The sequence below is a fragment of the Piliocolobus tephrosceles genome, chromosome 13 (genome assembly GCF_002776525.5).
Source record: "Piliocolobus tephrosceles isolate RC106 chromosome 13, ASM277652v3, whole genome shotgun sequence".
Taxonomy (NCBI): Eukaryota; Metazoa; Chordata; class Mammalia; order Primates; family Cercopithecidae; genus Piliocolobus; species Piliocolobus tephrosceles.
In genome coordinates this window covers 6,207,302-6,222,316 of record NC_045446.1, presented here as the reverse complement: position 1 = coordinate 6,222,316, position 15,015 = coordinate 6,207,302, and the positions used below count along the sequence as shown (strand labels likewise).

Genomic DNA, 15,015 nt, shown 5'->3' with positions numbered 1-15,015 from the left:
TCTTTCTTTCTTTCTTTCTTTCTTAGTCTCCCTCTGTCGCGAGGCTGGAGTGCAGTGGTGTGATCTCACTGTAACTGCCACCTCCTGGGTTCAAGCGATTCTCCTGCCTCAGCCTCCCAAGTGGCAGGGACTACAGGTGCATGCCACCATACCCAGCTAATTTTTGTTATTTTTAGAGAGACAAGTTTCACCACGTTGACCAGGATGGTCTTGATCGCCTGACTTCATGATGCCCCTACCTTGACCTCCCAAAGTGCTGGGATTACAGGCGTGAGCCACCATGCCTGGCCGACCTTCTTTATTTCTAATATTGCTTTCTAAAGAATCAACTTTGACCAGGCCCAGTGGCTCACGCCTGTAATCCCAGCACTTTGGGAGGCCGAGGCGGGTGGATCAGCCGAGGTCGGGAGTTCAAGACCAGCCAGGCCAACATGGCAAAACCCCGTCTCTACTAAAAATACAAAAAATTACCTGGGCATGGTTGGGCACAGTGGCTCACACCTGTAATCCCAGCACTTTGGGAGGCCAAGGTGGGCAGATCACAAGGTCAGGAGACCGAGACCATCCTGGCTAACACAGTGAAACCCTGTCTCTACTAAAAATACAAAAAATTAGCCGGGCGTGGTAGTGGGCGCCTGTAGTCCCAGCTACTTGGGAGGCTGAGGCAGGAGAATGGTGTGAACCCGGGAGGCGGAGCTTGCAGTGAGCCGAGATCACACCACTGCGCTCCAGCCTGGGCGAGAGTGAGGCTCTGTCTTAAAAAAAAAAAAAAAAATTTACCTGGGCATGGTGGCAGGTGCCTGTAATCCCAGCTACTTGGGAGGCTGAGGCAGGAGAACTGCTTGAACCTGGGAGGCGGAGGTTGCAGTGAGCCGAGATTGTACCACTGCACTCCAGCCTGGGCCACAAGAGCAAAATTCCATCTCAAAAAAAAATAAAATAAAAAATCAACTTTTTTGGGGGTATAAATAACATAGAATAAAATGCACCTATTTTAAGTGTTCAATTCCACATGTGCATGCACACACATGTTAACTACCATCATAACCCATAATCCATTTTTCCATTTCTGACTTTTACCTTTTTTCTTTTTTTGAGACGGAGTCTTGCTTTGTCCCCCAGGCTGGAGTGCAGTGTGGAAAACCCACACATTGGGCTGGGCACAGTGGCCCATATCTGTAATCCTAGCACTTTGGGAGGTCAAAGAGAGGATTGCTTAAGGCCAGGAGTTCGAGACTAGCCTGGGCAATGCAGTGAGACCCCTGTCTCTACCAAAAATTAAAAAAAAAAATTAGCTGGGCATAGTGCACACCCATAGTCCCAGCTACTTGGGAGGCTGAGGTGGGAGGATAGTGTGAGCCTTGGACATCAAGGCTGCACTGAGCCATAATTGTGCCACCACAGTCCAGCCTGAGTGACAGAGAAAGACCCTGTCTTGAAAAAAAAAAAAAAAGAAAACCTACACATGGATGTCAGAAGTGTTGTGAGTAGAACAAGCTTTTCCTTTATCAGTTTTGGCAATTACGAATACAGCTGCTATAAATGCTTCCTACAGATATTCGTGTGGACATATGTTTTCCTTTCCCTAGAGTAAATACCTGAGTGGGACTGCTGGGTCATATATATGTATGTTTAACTGCCAAACTGTTTTCCAAAGTGGTTGTATCATTTTCCATTCCCACCAGCAACTCTATGGGAGTTCAGGTTGCTCTGAGTCTTCATAGATACTTGGCATTTTCATTTTGGGCCTGGAAGTGGGGTTGAAGGGAACCCCCAGGACGCTGGTGCCACTGTTACTGAGTGTTCATTCCACAAGGCGGTTCAGTTTGTGAAAATTCATCAAGCTGTAAACGTATATATGCACTTTTCTGTATGTATACTAATCCTCAATAAAAACTCCTTAAGCCATATCAAATACATGTGAACTAAATTAAGTAACAATTTATTGAAATTAACATGCTTTAAAAAAATTGAAATTAAAAAAACTCAGAATAAGTCCGTAGCAGCCTGGTTTCATAATCCTGAAGATTTTTCCCCGGCCGTTCACAGTGAATACCTAAAAACCAAATCAATACTTCTGAACATTATAAGAGGCATGTCAGGAGGCTCAGTCCAATAACACATATTTAATTTCACTCCTATCCCCATCAATGATTCACTTTTATTCTCAAAATTCTCATAATTGTAATATTCTTAGTTTTGTGTTCAGAACATAAAAATAAACCTTCTATTTTCAAATAATGACAATAAAGGGTGGAGCATGAAGGGGAGTATTGGCTTCCTCCCGAATGGGAACTCCCTTTAATGACAGAGAACAGCTCCTTCCAGAGGGAGTTTCCGGTGACAAGGGAAGGGCTTCTGCCTGGTGTGACAAAGGTGGCACCGTGGAGGGGTTCAGAATGGTTTGGGACTCAGGGACTTCAAGTCGTTCCAAACTCTAGAGAATCCTCTTCCAAACACCAGAGTCCTGCTCTTTTGTAATCAGTAATAGTAACAATGGGTCCAGGTGTGGTGGCTCATGCCTGTAATCCCAGCACTTTGGGAGGCCAAGGTAGGCAGACCATCTGAGGTCAGGAGTTTGAGACCAGCTTGGCTAACACGGCGAAACCCCGTCTCTACTAAAAATACAAAAATTAGCCGGGTGTGGTAGTGCACGCCTGTAATCCCAGCTACTAGGGAGGCTGAGGCAAGAGAATTACTTGAACCCAGGGGGTGGAGGTTGCAGTGAGCCAAGATCGCGCCACTGCACACCAGTCTGGGCGACAGGACAAGACTCCATCTCAAAAACAAAACACACAAAAAACAGTGGCTAACATTTACTCACTCCTCTCTGTGTCATGCCCCATTATAAGCAATTTACACGCACTTATGTATCATTGAATTCCCATAAGCATCTGATAAGGCAGCACCTATTACTCCTCTATTTCAGCATACAGGTCTCATGAGTCATAGATTTCACATTTGCAAATTCACTTAGTAGGTAAAATTTATGTGGAACCCCACCGCCGCACCCCCCTGCCCCCGGCACACGAACACACAAATCAATACTTGCAGCGCTTCTGAGGTCATGAGCCTGTACATGCCATGTGCCTAGAGTGGGGAAAATCCGAGTCGCCATGTGCTGGAGTCCCTGGCTGAGACCCAGCAAGGACGCTCTCTCTGCCCTCATTTCTGCTCACCTGTAAACAAGGGTTCATTTCTTGGTCTGTTTAGCGCCACATCTTTCTAATTTTTTCCTTTTTTTTGGTGGTGGTTTTGCTTTTTTAAATGGCCCACACACACAGGGTTGAAGTGTTATCTACTGTTCCTCAGTGCAAAAGGTCTGTTTTAGGGAGAAAATACATGTTAGAGGTACTTCATTCAGGCACGAGTTATATGCTGTTGTCTGTGGGTTTGATACCAGTGGGCTGGGGAGGTGCCCAAACGCAGGGGGGACTTTAACCCCAGGCTCTTGACCTCATTACGAAAAGGAATTCAAGGATGAGTCAGAAAATAGTGAAAGCACAGAGACTTATTACAAGGTGAAAAGTACATACTGAAGAAAGAGGAATGCGGGCCTACTCAAGAGAGAGTCCAGCAATGGTTTGGGGTTTCTATCTTTATGGGTTTCTTTAACAAAGAGGTAGAATATTCATGAAAATTGCTGGGAAAGGTGGAGATTTCTTGGAACGGTGGTGTCATCCATTTTTGTGCCAAATGTGAGTGTTCCTGAAACTGTCATGGTGCTGGTGGTTGTGTGTTTAGTATATTAATGAGCACACAATGAGGTCCTAGGGGAAGCCTAGGTCAAGCCCAGCGCCATGTTGGGTCCAGTCAGTCTTAGCCAGCTTGGTTCGCATCTTGGGTTTTCAGGGTCTTAGCAGACAATAGTCTCTAGTCATGTAAAACTGTTGCCTGGAATTTAATTCTCCTGTGACTACCCTGTATTATTCTCGTCCCATTTTCAATGTTAATTAATGAGTCAATAATAGACATTAAATAAGGCTTATTTTTGTTTGTTTCTGTTTTGTTTTGAGATGGAGTCTTACTCTGTTGCCCAGGCTGCGGTACAATGGCACAATCTTGGCTCTCTGTAGCCTCCATCTCCGGGGTTCAAGTGATTCTCCTGCCTCAGCCTCCCCAGTAGCTGGGACTGTAAGCACGTGCCACCACGTCCAGCTAATTTTTGTATTTTTTTTTTTTTTTTGAGGCGGAGTCTCGCTCTGTCGCCCGGACTGGAGTGCAGTGGCCGGATCTCAGCTCACTGCAAGCTCTGCCTCCCGGGTTTACGCCATTCTCCTGCCTCAGCCTCCTGAGTAGCTGGGACTACAGGCGCCCGCCACCTCGCCCGGCTAGTTTTTTGTATTTTTTAGTAGAGATGGGGTTTTACCGTGTTAGCCAGGATGGTCTCGATCTCCTGACCTCGTGATCCGCCCGTCTCGGCCTCCCAAAGTGCTGGGATTACAGGCTTGAGCCACCGCACCCGGCCTAATTTTTGTATTTTTAGTGGAGATGGGGGTTCCACCATGTTGGCCAGGCTGGTCTCAAACTCCTGACCTCAGGTGATCCACCCGCCTCGGCCTCCCAAAGTGCTGGGATTATAGGCATAACCCACTGTGTCCGGCCTAAATAAGGCATCTTTAAATAGAAACACACACAAAAAAACAAAGTAATGTGTATCAATCTGTTGATAAAAATGTGATCAGAGGCTCACAGGAACCTAACCCTGTATCTTCCCTAGGAGCTGCGGTTTCCAAGGAGCAGTATTTGCCAAATCCATGTACTGGGTGCCTTTATTCAACATAACTGCGGCCAATACCAGAATTGACTATGACGACGAAACTGAGGCACAGAGCCTAAGCCTCTTGTTTGTTGTCATTCAGTAAAAAAATGAAGGAGCCAGGATCTGAAGCCAGGCAGTGTCATTCCAGAGCCCTAACTTTCAAATGTCGTATCTAGCAAGGTCTTACATTCAAATAACATTGTAAATTCAACAACAAAGAGGACCAAGCTCCGCATTTATTCAGCTATTTCTGCACAGAAAGCTCCTGAAATGATCAGTGCCCGGAGACAAAAGGTACAGGATGTAAGTATAACGTTCTCTACGTTATCCACAGCCCTCAGAAGCAGCTGGTCTGCCTGGCTTTACTCGCCCTAACACTCCACAGAACAGTTATGCAGTTCCCAGAGCTGTGCCTTCACTAGACACTAGGTTTCAGGTGACCCCAAAGATGCTATCAGAGAATATGACTTTCCCATAGGAGAGAATGGGTTTCCCGGTATGTTGGACCATCTCAGCCAGATATTTCTGTTGTCAGAAACCCATCAGTAACACTCTAGACTGGAGATCAGCAGATATATTCTGTAAAGGGCCAGACAGTGAAGGACTTGTGGGCCATATAGTCTCTACAACTAGTCGACTGTGCCCTTTTATCAAACAAGCAGCCACCTATGCAGCCATTAGGTATTAGACAATACCTAAAGAAAAGGCATGACTCTGTTCCAATAGAACTTTATTTAAGAAAGCAGACGGGCTGGGCGCGGTGGCTCACATTTGTAATCCCAGCACTTTGGGAGGCTCAGGCGGGCAGATCACGAGGTTAGGGGATGAAGACCATCTTGGCCAACATGGTGAAACCCTGTCTCTACTAAAAAGTACAAAAAATTAGTCCGGCGTGGTGGCGCATGCCTGTAGTCCCAGCTACTTGGGAGGCTGAGGCAGGAGAATGGCGTGAACCCGGGAGGCAGAGCTTGCAGTGAGCTGAGATCACGTCACTGCACTCCAGCCTGGGTGACAGAGCAAAATTCCTGTCTCAAAAAAAAAAAAAAAAAACCACAGCAGATGGAGGGCCAGCTGCCCAGCTGCTCTAGAGAAAAGGAGGAGCTGTGTCTTATCTTTGTAATTTCAGCCCCAGCAGTAAAAATTGTCCCTATGTTGCCAAAGAGGAAATGAAAACACAGAGTCAGAGTCACAGTCTTTTTTTTTTTGGAGTCTCGCTCTGTCGCCCAGGCTGGAGTGCAGTGGTGTGATCTCGGCTCACTGCACCCTCCCCCTCCCAGGTTCAAGCAATTCTCCTGTCTCAGCCTCCCGAGTAGCTAGGGCTACAGGCACACGCCACCACGCCTGGCTAATTTTTATATTTTTAGTAGAGACGGGTTTCACGGTATTGGTCAGGCTGGTCTCAAACTCCTGACCTCAGGTGATCCGCCTGCCTTGACCTCCCAAAATGCTGGGATTACAGGCGTGAGCATAGAACTAAAATCTGCCTGCCGATGGAATATTTTCACTTCCGGAGTGAGCCTCAATACTGTACTTCATGTTAGATCTGAACTAGTTAGAAAAATTAAAGCAAATACATAGCAAAAGGATCTGATCTTCACATGATCCAACCGACCTTGGGTGTCAGCAAACTCACGTCTGTGCAGGTTACGTTCCACACATGAACTGTGACTGAACTGCGGACGGTGGTGGTGACATCAAATCGCATTTCACGTGCTCCCAGAGCTCGGAGTGGATGGTTGATCCTGTCTTTGCACAATCTCAGCTTTCTGTGTCTGTTAGCTTCCTAGTCCAAGACCCCAAGGCAGGTTATAAAACTGGAAATAAAGTCTTGGTTTGCTCCTGTGAAAACAATCCTTTGCAGACAGCTTTTGGTTTGGATCGGAGGAATGCCTGAGGGTCTTACACACACTGGAATTCTGTCACAGAACTACTAACTTGCAAAGTCTATTTCTTTTTCCTTCCTTCCTTCTTGATCTGAAACCTCCACTTCCCTCCGGATTCAAGCAATTATCCTGCCTCGGCCTCCCGAGTAGCTGGGGCTATCGGCGTATGCCGCCACGCCCGGCTAATTTTTTGTATTTTAGTAGACACGGGGTTTCATCATGTTGCCCAGGCTAGTCTCGAACTCCTGAGCTCAGGTAATCCGCCCGTCTCGGCCTCCCAAAGTGCTAGGATTACAGGCAAGAGCCACCAAGCCCGGCCTGCAAAGCCTATTTATAACCAAAGTCAAGTCCCACACACTTGCCTCTACACTGCGTTTTGCTCCTTTGTTATCCCAGGTTTTACAATTACAGAGCACTTGATGAGCCTGTTTCCACGTCTGTAAAATGGGGCGAAGTTCTTCACCGTGCTACTGCAGAGTTAAGCCACTGGCCCTGTAGGCAAAGTGCTTAGAACGGGCGTGGCACGCTGTGGGTGCACAGAAACGCTCGCTGCCACCCCCACTCTAACTACCGGGCACCCCAGCGCCCAGCCAGAGGCTGAAGAAACGTGGGAGTAAGCGGAGGAACGCGAAGGGCGTGTGCCCGTGAAAGGTCTCACGAGGCGTTTCGAGGTCGCCTCTTCAGGCTGGGCCGCCGACAAGGTGCTTCTGAGCTCACCCAGCCCAACCCGGACACCCTGGGACCCCAAGACGGCAGCGGGCACAGCTGGGCAGCCGAGCCCCGGGAACACCCACTTCCGCCACAGACCTGCTCAAAATAGCTCCTTCTGGCAGCGCGCTAGACATGGCCCGAGCCGGCCCCGGGGAGGCGGCGCCTCAGAGCAGACAACCCCCCTACTTCCGGCTCGCCTCTGGTCGCCGCAGGCCCCGTCGCAGCCGTCCCACGCCCGACCACGCCCTCCATGACGTCACTTCCGGCGTTTGGGCGGGGCCCAAACAGGGCGCGCTGCCCGGAGCTGCCTAGGTTGCGCTGCCGGCCACGTCCCCGCGCCGGGCCGCGGGCTCCTTCACACCGTCGTAGGGCCGCCGGGCCGCCGCGGGCCTGCTGAGCCCGGGTAAGGGGCTCGCACTGCCGTCCGGGGAGCTGCTCTCAGGGCTCCCTGACCGGCTTGGGACTGAGAGACAGAGGTGGGGGGGCAGGAGGAGGGTTGGATGGTGGCACGAGGGGCAGGGGGAGAGTGAGTGGGGCTGAGAAAGGCAGGAGGAACGGGACAGGAGGAGCTGCGGATGGGGCACGCACAGAGTGCAAGACGCTGAGCAGTGCGGGTACGGAAGGAGTCAACTGGGGGCCGAGCATGGCTGGGGGCCCAAGAGGCAGGAGGAGAGGGAGGAGGGCTGAAGGGGGTCCCAGACTGGAGAAGAGGCCCGCCTGTCCCATTTTGGGAGCAGAATGGGGACACTCTCGTAGGGGGGGCGAATTTGCCCTGGGGTCTTTCCCTGGCAAGCCCAGGACGGGACTGAACCCCAAGAAGTGTTGCTCTTAGAGTTGAGTGACCCAGATCTATCCCCAAGACGCTCGAGTCTCTGCCTGGGTGGAGGTTGTGCATCCCCCAGCTTCCCTCCCCTGCCCATCTGTCTCCCTGCCTGCTTCCCCCCTGCGAGTCACTTAGTAGCCCCCGTGTGACTGCTTAGCATGTTGACTTAATCGTTAGGCTGATAGGAGGAATCGGCCTCCACACGCATGGTTTGCCACCAGAAATCATCATCGTGCTTAGAAATCTGACTTTAACAACTTGCAGTTATCCCTCGCCCCAGGAAAATCTCTAACAGTTCAATAAAATCAGCAAGGAAAAGATTTAAAATACAAATTTTTCCATTTATACAGCGGATCTGCCTAATGGACAAAGGAATGTCAGAGATACCCACGTTCTTAGCGAAAACTAGGCCCTAGCATTTAGCTGTGATACCAAAACTTCCAGAAACCTGGAAGCAAGCAATGTATTTAATGTAATGTAATAAATATCCAATGTTCCAGGTTTCCGTCTGCCACAGAGTCACATCCTTTGGACTACAGGACAATGTCTATATACACAAAGCCATAAGTCTGTGTTCCTTGGGCTTCTGCAACCAAAGTCCAGCCAGGTGACGTGTCAGGATTAGGTACCTGCAGTTTGCCCTGTATTTGTTTTTGCAGTTCCTACTCCTTGGTATCTGTAACTTGCCTAACTTGGTGTGAGGACCTGGCCGTGTTGCTGCTGAGTGTGTCTTAATAGCCTGATAGAATGTAGGGGTAACAGCTGTAGTCCTTTACCAAGCTTCAGGATTACTTGTGTTGGGTCTTTGGAACATCTCTATGCCAGAAAAAAAGAATTAAGTTATTTATTTCCTTTTTTTAAAGAGATGGGGTCTCACTATGTCGTCCAGGCTGAACTCAAACTTCTGGGCTTCCAATCCTCCCAGCTCAGCCTCCTGAGTGTCTGGGATTACAGGCATGCAGCACCGTGCCTGGAGTCCAGTTTTGTGTAACTTGCATTAAGTGCCCTACATGTAACAAGCCAAGGTTGAGAACACAAGAATTCAGACAAGATGCATTGGGAGGCCCATCTCAAGGTCACGTACCAGAAAAGGATAGGGAGGTTGACGCCCAGGGGCACAGTCTGGGGGTGCCTTTCTCATGGAGTATCACCTGGCTTAAGGGGTATCCTGTTGCACCTTCCTTGCAGATCCTATGGGGAGCTGACCCCTGAAGAAGGGAACTCCCAGTGCCAGCCTAACCTTCCGTCTTTCTATCCGTCCTGGTCTCCAACTTAATACAAACTTAATTCTCTCTTGCTCATTCCCCTCCTGCCCCGGGGTCTCTTTTTCCCCATCTATTATGGTCTGAGACCCTGATCTACCCAGTCTCCCTGTACCAGATAATAATGAGAATAACTGGGTGGGGTCCCGAGACCCACACCCTAATTTTGGCTTGAAGCCCTTGCAGGGGAAACAGTTATTTTAAATGTTGTTAATGGCTTGTCCATCATGAGTCAACTTATAAAGATGACCGCAGGTCCCTGCATGGGATCTTGACATTTAGAATATTCTGTTGGAAAGTGGAGGCAGGACCATAGCAGAGGGATGAAGTCATAGGACAACGAAGGCCTGTTCTTGACTACACAGTGGCCAATTCCTGTTTCTGTGGAAGTGACCACCAGCCCCACTGGCTGGGAGGGAATAAATGGTGATGGTATCCAGCAGAAGTTTCCTGAGAAACCCGTGGAGTGTCCTGAGGTAGCCTTGTGGACATGCTCCGTGTGTGTGCTATCACCTTTGTGTGTGTGTTTTTGCATGTATGTGTGTGCATGTGTGAGTGCACGTGTGGTGGCATGTGTACATGTGCGGTGGCATGTGTACATGTGCAAATGGACACACGTGCAGCTGTGCACACACAAGTGTGTGTGACTAAGTGCGTGTGTGTGGCTGTGTGTGCACACATGGGCATCTGTATTGGGAGCAGGCCCATGGTGGTCCTTGATATCACCACCTACTGATAACCTGCCCGTGATAAGAGGTGGCGAACTGTTTCTGTAATCTCCTGAGTTCGCGTTAAATATTCATCAATGAGAAAATCATTTGTGCCGGTGAACATCTTTGCATTATGGCTGTACTCCTGGATTCCTCTAAAGTTTTGGTTAGCTCCTAGGAAAATGTCCCTCCTGGTACATAGATCGTGTAGTCTCTCTAAATTATGGAAATCAGTGTGTGAAACTGTATCATGTGGGTAACTGTGCCTTTCTGCTTAGCGGCTTGAAGGACTTGAAGAAAATACGCTGGTTTCTTTCCTTGGAGGTTTTCAGAAATGTTTTCCAAAAGTGATACATGCTTGTTAAAAAAGAAAGAAAGAAAGAAATGAAATAGAGAATGAAAATCACAGGTGAATCCATTCTCCAGGGATAATCATTAACATTCTAGTGCAAATCTTTCCAGACCCTTGAGTAAGTGTCTTTTTTAACAAAAATAGGATCATGGTCCACACGCTGCTGTGTAACCTGCCTTGTTCGTTTATTGATGCGTGCTATATATCTTCGCATGTCAATAAGTAGAGAGTTGTGTATTTTTAATAGTTGCCATAGTATTTTATATATGAATGGGGCCATACTTGACAGAACTATTCCACTTTTTTACTCTTTCTAAATAATGTTGTGAGAAATATCTTTGTAGATAATCTTTGGACGTCTGTCTGAGTGCTTCCTTAGAAGAAACTGCAGTAAAAGTTGCTGCATCGGAAGTTTTTTTTTTTTTGAGACGGAGTTTTGCTCTTATTGCCCAGGCTAGAGGGCAATGGTGCAATCTCGGCTCACTGCAACCTCTGCCTTCTGGTTTCAAGTGATTCTCCTGCCTCAGCCTCCCAAGTCGCTGGGATTACAGGTGCCCGCCACCACGCCCAGCTAATTTTTTTGTATTTTTAGTGGAAATGGGGTTTCACCATATTGATCAGGCTGGTCTGAAACTGCTGACCTCGTGATCTACCTGCCTCGGCCTCCCAAAGTGCTGGGATTGCAGGCGTGAGCCACCGCGCCCGGCCCGCATTGGAGGTTTTGAATTGAAAGCTTTGATCCATGTTGTCGTTGTCCCAGTGGAATGAATGATCTGTTGAATGCTGCTCTTTCTGTGCCTCCCTCCTCACTGGAATTTTCTCTCATGCTTTTCCTAAGGAATGTGGACTTTCTTTCAAACTCTAGATGCGTCTGTTACCAGAGTGGAGAGTCTGCCTTCGTCTCACATGTGCCACAAAGGATGGCATGGCCCGGGAGTGCCCCACCACGTGGCTTTCACCCCCTGCAAAGCCAGACCTCACCCAGCGACACAGTGCCAAGCCCGCAGCTCTCCAAGGAGGAAGATGGCCCAGGCTGGGGGCATGCCCTTAGCAGCGGCCTCTGGTGAGTGTCCTGGCCCTGCAGGCTGGGCCTGCCTGTTGGGTGATGGGACAGTGAGCCCAGAGGGAGCTTTGCAGGGTCACCAGAGGGTCAAGGGAAAAGGAAAGACAGCCAAGCCTTATGGTAACGAAGGAAGGCCCAGTCTGTGGCCCTTAACTGTCACAAGCCCTGCCTCCTTTTTTTTTTTTTTTTTTTTTGAGACAAGGTTTTGGTTCTGTGTTCCAGGCTGGAGAACAGTGGTGCAATCTTGGCTTACTGCAACCTCTGCCTCCCATGTTCAAGCCATCCTCCCACCTTAGACGCTGGAGTAACTGGGACTACAGATGCACGCCACCATGCCTGGCCAATGTCTGTATTTTTTGTAGAGATGGGGTTTCACCATGTTGCCCAGGCGGTCTCTAACTCGTGAGCTCAATCCACCCACCTGCCTCAGCCTCTCAAGGTTTTGGGATTACATGCATGAGTCATTGCTCCTGACAGGGAGGCCTTGTCTTCTGAGTGGACTGGGGTGGTGGCCCATGGACAGGATGGGGATCACGCGATCCCCTGCAGCCCTCTTCGGCTTTGTGATAGAAATGCAAGTTACCTCAAGAGGTTCTCCCTGACCTTGGTGATGCTGTGGGCACTCACAGAAGCCTCCTCTGTGCTGCAGGGAGGCTGTGTCTCACTGATGCAGGGTGCTGGAGGGCGCCTCTTAGCAGATGATGATGAGAGGCTGTCCCCTCCCAGGAAGGAGAAGGTCCTTGTCTGTTCCAAGGCAAGGAACTGGACAAGGAGGAGGAGGTTCATTCAGTACATTGAGTCTGATCCTCTCTGCTATAGCTGGAGCACAGTCCCTGAAGCTGGCTGAAGTGCCAAGGCAGGGGCTAGCAAACTGGGGCCGAATCCCACCTGCTGCCTGTTTGTATAAAGTTTTATTGGGACACAACCATGCCCACCATTCACATCTATTCCAGGGCTCCCTCTGTACCGGAACGGCAGAACTGAGTAGCTAAGACACAGACTGAATGGCCCACAGAGTCCCAAATATTTGCTGTCCTGTCTTCTATAGGGAAAGTGTGCTGACCCCTGCCCTAGAGATTTGTAGTGAGGGGGCAACAGAAGACCTGGGGCTGGGCTACATTCAGGAGCCGAGACCCTCTTCACCCATAAGAAGCCCCTGCCACATCATCTCGCCTTTAACTCACCCAGAGGACTTCAAATCCTGGGCTCAGGCCTGGGGAACATCTGGAGCCCGGGGTGGTAGCATTTTAAAGGCATTCGGTAGATGTTACTGACCCAAGAGAGAGCCGTTTAAATACTCATATTTATCAAAAGCCCAGCTGCACAGCCTTGGCCCATGGAGGATTGTGAGTTCTTTGTGCCCGCAACCTTCCAGTTTCAGTTCTGCCCGGCGTGATACTGGTTAGTTTCTTCCCTCCCCATCCCCCGCCGCCACACTTTTTTTCTGTCAGAACAAAGAATGCTTTTTGCACTCCAGATCTGTGGTTTGTAAGGCCAAGTAATTTTTCTAAACCCCGAACACATCAGGAGCCCTTACAGACCATTTTGAAGAGAAAGCACCATTTGAAGCTAGGGAAAAGTGAGTGACTCTCGGAAAGAGACCAAAAGTCTCCTGGAATACACCAGCCTTCTAGAAGGGTGTGTGCTCTAAGGGCTTTTTCCAGCCCCGGGGCAACTTGACAGCCGTCCATGTGGATTACAGGAGGCAGAAAGCCACCCAGGGGCTTCTTGTTGCACAGTGGCTGCTTTTGCATAGCTGGAAGTGCTTCTTGGGTGGGCTGCTGGCTAAGCCAGGTACCCTGCTGGGTCCTTGTCCGCGTGATCCCATGTCACTTCCATGCAGCTTACCAAGGCTCAGAGGTCCTGTGGCTGCACATATCACTTGGTTAGTGAGCTTGGGAGCTGGGGTTGGAACGCAGGCAGTGCTGTTGGCCTCTGTGTGTCCTGCTGGTCTCCCAGTCCCCTTGCATGGTCTGTTGCCCCTATTGCAGTGGCTTCCTCAAGGGAATGACAGTGAATGCTGAAAGAGCTAAAAGGCTGCTCCTGCCAGTCATGCAGTCAGTGGCCCCTTCGTCCCTCAGTGACCAATGGGCAGCTCACCCAGCACCCCCAAACCCCAGTCCGCATACAGCTATGCAGCTGGGGCCCCACTTTGCTATGGGCTTAGTGCTGGTTTTCTTGTGACTGTTTTCATTATTTTATCTAACAAATCAAATCAACCAAGTAACTTTTTTATAATACGTTAAGGGCCGGGCACAGTAGCTCGTGCCTGTAATCCCAACACTTTGGAAGCCAAGGCAGGAAGACTGCTTCATCTGAGGAGCTGGAGACCACCCTGGACAACATAGCAAGAACCCTCTCTCCACAAAAAAAAAAAAAAAAAAAAAAGCCAGGTGTGGTGGCGTGCACCTGTGACTCCAGCTGAGGTAGCAGGATCATGGGAGCCTGGGAGGTCAAAACTGTAGTGAGGTACGATCATGCCACTGCACTCCAGCCTGGGCAGCAGAGCAAGACCCATCTCAAAAAAATAAAAATGTGCTAAGGCTTCCACATCACTTCTGTGGAGCATTAGAATGAAGGAGAGGTCTTTGCTTTACAGCGACTTGGGCCGGCTCTGGGGACCACTGTAGTCTCTGAAGTGGGGAAGTCACTCATTCACTCATACCTTCATTCATTGAGAGACAGCCTCTGTGTCAGGTGCCTGGATTGCTGCCCCTCACTGGCTGCCCCTGCCTCCCCTCTTGCTAAAAGCACCTTCCTGTTCTTGTCTAAGGCCCTGCAGGGACTCCCATTTCCTACTGTGAAATCTAAACTGCCACGTGGCTCCTGGGGCCTCCTCACACTCTCCAGACTAATCCCCATCTCACCACGCTCTCCCTTGCCTCTGACCCTGCTGTTGTCATCTGCTGCTCCCTCTCCACCTGCCTGCCCACCCCCACCCAGCTTTCAGAATGTGGCCCAGGCGTTGCTTTCCCAGGAAACCTTCCTTGACCACACCACCACTGGCTGAACTGTGTCCTCTGGGGCCCAGCCATCCTTGGGGCTTCTGCCCAGAGGAACAGCCTACCGCATTCTTCAAGGCCTGCCCACATGCTGTCTCCTCCCTGCTTCCTAGCACTGAGTCACACCCTGCTTGTGCCAGCCTGCAATGACCTCTTTTCTGTGTCTCCCATGGACTGTAGGTCCCTGAAGAGGTTTTGTGTTTTTCACCTTTTTGTCCTAAGTGTACTGCCTGGCACATGAGTAAGCACTCAGTAAATATTGGATGAAAGGATGGGTGGATGGGTGGGTGGGTGGATGGATGGATGGACGGGTGGGTGGGTGGGTGGATGGATGGATGGGTGCGTAGGTGGGTAGATGGACAGATGAGTAGATGGATGGAAAAGTGGATGGATGGATGGATGGATGGATGGATAGACAGATGAGTAGATGAATAGAATAGTGGATAG

The 15,015-nt window shown here is 49.6% G+C and overlaps 1 protein-coding gene and 1 long non-coding RNA gene across 5 annotated transcripts in view; one reads left to right on the top strand and one right to left on the bottom strand.

The window, feature by feature from the left end:
• Positions 1 to 1,521: 1,521 nt before the first annotated feature.
• Positions 1,522 to 6,827, bottom strand: LOC111522411. The gene is made up of 3 exons (XR_002725241.1): positions 6,375 to 6,827; positions 3,180 to 3,322; positions 1,522 to 2,056 (listed from the first exon to the last, which is right to left on the bottom strand). It is a non-coding gene; the product is annotated as an uncharacterized LOC111522411 (long non-coding RNA).
• Positions 6,828 to 7,616: 789 nt separating this feature from the next.
• Positions 7,617 to 15,015, top strand: part of C13H11orf24 (chromosome 13 C11orf24 homolog) — a 10,460-nt gene continuing 3,061 nt past the window's right edge. The window contains exons 1-3 of one of the 4 annotated variants that reach the window (XM_023186497.2): positions 7,630 to 7,759; positions 8,680 to 8,786; positions 11,369 to 11,566. The gene's annotated coding sequence lies outside the window, so the exon portion shown is untranslated. Of the gene's footprint in view, positions 7,760 to 8,679; positions 8,787 to 11,341; positions 11,567 to 11,831; positions 14,264 to 15,015 lie in introns of those variants that run through there. The other 3 variants (XM_023186496.2, XM_023186498.2, XM_023186499.2) reach the window with 3 other exon arrangements.